A 5,146-nucleotide genomic window follows, 5' to 3' on the forward strand; every position below is an offset into this window, starting at 1 on the left:
AGCGTTTAGATAATATGATTATGATTTAAAGATGTTGAGTTGTTTTAGAAAGTGTATATCGGGACTGGAAAGATTGCCGATAGAGAAGTGTATTGCCTAAGAATCATTGTATCAGGCATATTATATATATATATATAATATATATATAATATTAAACATATATAGTCGTAGAATAAACTTAAAGAAGGTCTAAATAATTACAATTATTAATACAATAGTTAAATTTCGAACATACGATAAGACATTTATCAGTTATAGACAATTTATATTTAAAATCTTCGATTATCCATGAATTTACAATTTTTAAAAATTGCGCATGTATATAAAGTTAGCTAAGTAAGTATAAAAACCGAAATGTATGTACGATTTTCAAGTATTCTAAAAGTTTTTTTTTGTTGTGGAATATAGAGACAGTAATAAAAATATCAACCTTTACTACGATCTTTTAAAATAATTGAATTGAACTGAAAAAAACTGACAATATTTTGCATTCGTTATTGCATTCGTTCTGAGCTGTATGATTAACTTTTTCCAACTTATGTGTATATTATATTATATATATATATATATATATATATAATATATATTATATATATGTTTAATATATACATGTATGTATAAAACCCTTCTCATAATACATGCTAAAATACTAATTAATTTTATCCTGAATATTTATGAGGTATATCCGTTAACTCGATACTTAGTCTCGTTATCGTTCAATGTTCTATAATATAATACCCATAAACATCGATGACATCAGTAAATTACAAGAATCTCGGGATAGCCTTTAGTTCTTTCATGTCATAATAATTAAATTAAACCTACTAAATATTTTCTATATTATAGTTTTTTATGTACGCATATATGGTAATTAGTTAAACATATATATGAAATTAATTTTTGTACAAATTTATGTTTATAAAAAGTTGCAGCAAAAAAAAAAATAAAAAACTTACAGTATAAACTACGAGTTTCGGTATTATCAATTTTTAAAAAAACCCCGTTGAATTTTTGAAGACTTGCCAAATATGATCGTATGCACTTCCAATAAGATCAATTTTCCACTAAGAATAAAGTTTGTGATAGAAAGTGCTTTTAAGAATCATAAGTCGATAATTTGTGCAAACATCAGGAATTTTTTCCGCAGTGAAATCGTACATTTCCTGGGACGTACCATATTGCGTATAAATGCACTTCCACTTTCAACTCGGATACAGCCACTCCGGCGTATTAATTCTACAATTGGATGGGAAGAGTTACAACAATACACATATCTTCAACAAACATAAAATTAATAATAAATAAAATATAAACTGCAGTTATAGAAAAAAACATGCGAGTTCATAGCTCTATTGTCTTTTCTATAATATTTGCTTAAATTAACCAATTCATGGTGTTTTATGCAAAAGATGTTTCTTTTGCTATATTTGTTTGTTTGTTAGATATTATTAGAATCTATTTCTTTTCAGCACTTGAACGCAAAATATCTGTGAGGGCTAACAGAGAGCATCTCGTCCAAAAAGGGATTCTTCTTCCTGATAGTCCAATATCTCCAATTTCCGAGCCTGGTGAGTTTAACTGTAGTAAATTTTATTCACAATCAGTTTGAATGTTGTGAAATGCGTGCGAAATGCCATTATCGTGTTATTTTTAGATTTTTGTTTTTTTCCTCGAATTTTTTAATAACACAATTATCAAGTATCTTTTCATTTTACAGTCTTGATTAAATGCGCCAACTTTTGATAAAACTTGCCAACACACTTTAGTACATCTTTTTTATAGGAGAGCTTTTCAAAGTCTTTCTATTTTAAAAATTTTAAGTTCATAATTGTCCTAGAAATGTTATTCACGATTGCGGTTACAAAGTTTAAATGAACAAAATTAATTAAAATTAACCCCAATAACCGAAACATGGTCAAAATTCCGCCAAAACCCTAGGACCTATGATCTAGGTTGCACTTAAAAGCTAAAAATTTTCAAACAACGTGAGAGAATGTTTTTTCTAAATATTTTATGGACAGTTAAGGTCAATACTATCACCTCGTTTCGATTTGACGTTAAGGTCTGAGACACCCTGCATGCATGTTTTTGTAACATTGATCATTACCTTAAATTTGCGAAAATTTTAGTTATTATCTCCAATACTGAACTTGATAGTCGGTAATTTTTTACTCCTTTAAAAGAAGAAAGGTTATGGTTACCTTTCCACTATACCACTTTTCAATTTCCTAACTCATTTGGCCAAGATATCATTTAAAATATACGAAAAAGGCCCGTTTCTTCAAATCGATTTTTTTAAGCGTAATTGTAAGAGGTATTGGAAAAAATTGACGTCGGGTGGTGCCGATTTTGAATGTTCATGCGATCATAGCCTTCATTCACATGCGTTAGATTTTAATACTTGATTGTGCCTTTCTAAATTACTAGAAATGATATATTTCCTTTGCAGGCGAACATAATTCTGATCAACATGCAAGCGGCGTGCAGCTACTCGCATCAGTCACCAGTTCGCAATCCGCGCAGCAGTTGTCGCACCAAAGCACGCAACAGTTGCCGCTATCACAATCCGCCCACCAGCTGCAGGTGACGCAGCTGCAACAGCAGCAAGCGCAGCAACTGCACGCACATCTGCAACATCAACATAAACAATTGCACGCGCAACTACAGCAGAATCTGCAGTTTGCAAACGCCACTTCACCCACGAATAGTGGTGAGTGATAATTGTTTATATTTTTTTATTATGTAGTATACCGGCAGAAGGAAGGATAATCTATTTTTTTTGGCGAATCTGTTATATATTTATATTTGTTTTTAAGACATCATATAATAAGAAAACTTTTTTTTAAATGTGGATTTTTATATGATTTCGTTTGATTTAAAAAAAATTTAATTTAACCTTACAATTTTATTTCATCTATTACACTGCGTGACAAAAATCGCAATTTTGTTTTTTTCCTTAAACTTTTTTTTAATCTATGTACTTAGAATCGTGCGATTTCAAATATACCGTCCGTTTTTTCCGTAACTGTTTTTTAGTTTTGGGGAACTACCCCTATTCGTCATTATGGTTATGATTATCGCAGTTTAACAAATAACTATAAGTTTTGCCTGCTGTTTTTGGTGTGGCTCCGACTCGAATATGTTGTGTGCATATTCATATAGTTAATGATACATCTGCGGTGAATATGTTTTAGAAAAATACCTAAAACCTATATCAAACTGTCTTAAGCCAGCGTATTTCAACCACTTTTAAATTGAATTGCGCAATCAAGATAAAACATGAGTTTTTCATACCGCGTGCCAAAATTGCATGGAGTGTTTAACGTCCCAAAGGAAAAAGAAATAGTAAAATTTTAATACCCCCGTGATTTAGAAAAAAAACGACTGTTTCTTCTGTGTGGTAAATATCAATGGAATAAATTTAGGCAATAGAAGCAATACACCATGACCCCAATGGTCTGGGGTCTACTTACGATCACGACTACACGACTCCTACCCATGCTTATGATGATCAACCTAGAACATCAAAATCTTCTGTCTACCATATAATTGAGAGACCAACGATAAAAGAGAAGACATGAAGAGTTAAAAATTGATATATTTGATGATCCCCAAATTAGGCAATTTATAAAAAATCCACGGTTTAATAAAATCGAGAAGTAAATAATTATTTCTGAAAAATTATGTTTACCAAATGGTGTCTTTAATTTGCTATACAGAGAGTTAAGTTATCTATGAAGTTTTTCATATCACGTTGCCATTTCAGGCGGTATCTTTGCAATTTTTGCTCCAGTTGCCTTTTTAAGGCATAGATGGTTTGAGGACTGTCAGTGTGCACTATTTCTTTTAGGATGATCCATAGTAAAAAATCATATGGTCTTAGACCGGCTAAGAGCGCTACGGTGTGAAATAGCGTAATATAGAAATAGACAAATGTTATAACCAATTTTGTTCTGGAATTTTGAATGTTCAAGTATCATTAGCCGAAAACTACTATATAGATTCAATAAGATTACTTCACGCACCGAAGCTCCTCTATTTCAACTCTATTCGATATTTCTGTAAAGAAAACATATAAAGTATTATACATCGTTAGAAAGGTCTCAAAATTCTTAATTCTTTTCCCATATATCGCAACTTTTAATTCCGCACGGTGTGGCGCCTACAGCCAAGTTGCAATTGAAAAATTCAAGAGAAACAGGAAAATTTCGAGAAAATTATTTGAACACACTTAACCATTTATATGTCATTTTATTCGTAATTTTATTCTGCATCTTTCGTACGAACAAAGTTTTTTCGTATTTTTTACGGTTCAGCTTGTAGAGCAATCTGTGTGGTTATTCAAATGCTGAAATGCAAAGTGCGCATAGGTTCTAGCAACAGTTCACACTATTCGATATTTCTGTAAAGAAAACATAAAGTATTATGCATTGTTAGAAAGGTCTCAAAATTCTTGGTTCTTTTCTCATATATAGCAACTTTGAATTCCGCACGGTTGTGGCCTACAGGCAAGTTGCAATTCAAAAAATTTATGGATAACTGGAAAAGCTCGAGAAAATTATATGAACTTAAGAGTTTGCAGGAAATAAATTAAAAATATATTTACACTTTATATAGGTTAATTCAACACTCCTCTACTTCAACTCTACATAAATAGATAATATGCTAGGCATTTAAAAATGCTAAATTCTTTCTCGGGAAAATAAACCGAGTTTACTTTCGGAGCATTCTTTACCTATGGCGAAAATCAATCTAATTATGATCATAAGCTGTTTCACAAGTATATAAAGGTTCTCATAAATTTCGTAAAAAATACCGTCTCGAGTCTCCCGCCCTGGTGTCGGATTATTAGGACGGGCGCGAATTTCGCCGAAGTGCCTTGGCGCCGGCGCGCTGCCTGTCAAGAATGGCGCATGCGTCCGTTGACTTTTCCCGGCTTCTCTCATCTGACACATAGCCTTCGATTGCGACCTGTACAGAACAAGAAAAATCGCCGGGTTTACATGACTATATTGCACGGTGAATCATCGTGATTCCTATGAATTGCTTTTACTCATAAATGTTGTTACAATTTTATGAAAATTAACGCGCTTCTATATGTCAATAATTTGAACGATTGTTGCGAGTGACATTTTTGTGCCGCTGG

Source organism: Ctenocephalides felis, unplaced genomic scaffold (assembly GCF_003426905.1).
Source record: "Ctenocephalides felis isolate EL2017-DRISC unplaced genomic scaffold, ASM342690v1 CF-g0.4_SCAFFOLD_01886, whole genome shotgun sequence".
In the NCBI taxonomy this organism is placed as follows: Eukaryota; Metazoa; Arthropoda; class Insecta; order Siphonaptera; family Pulicidae; genus Ctenocephalides; species Ctenocephalides felis.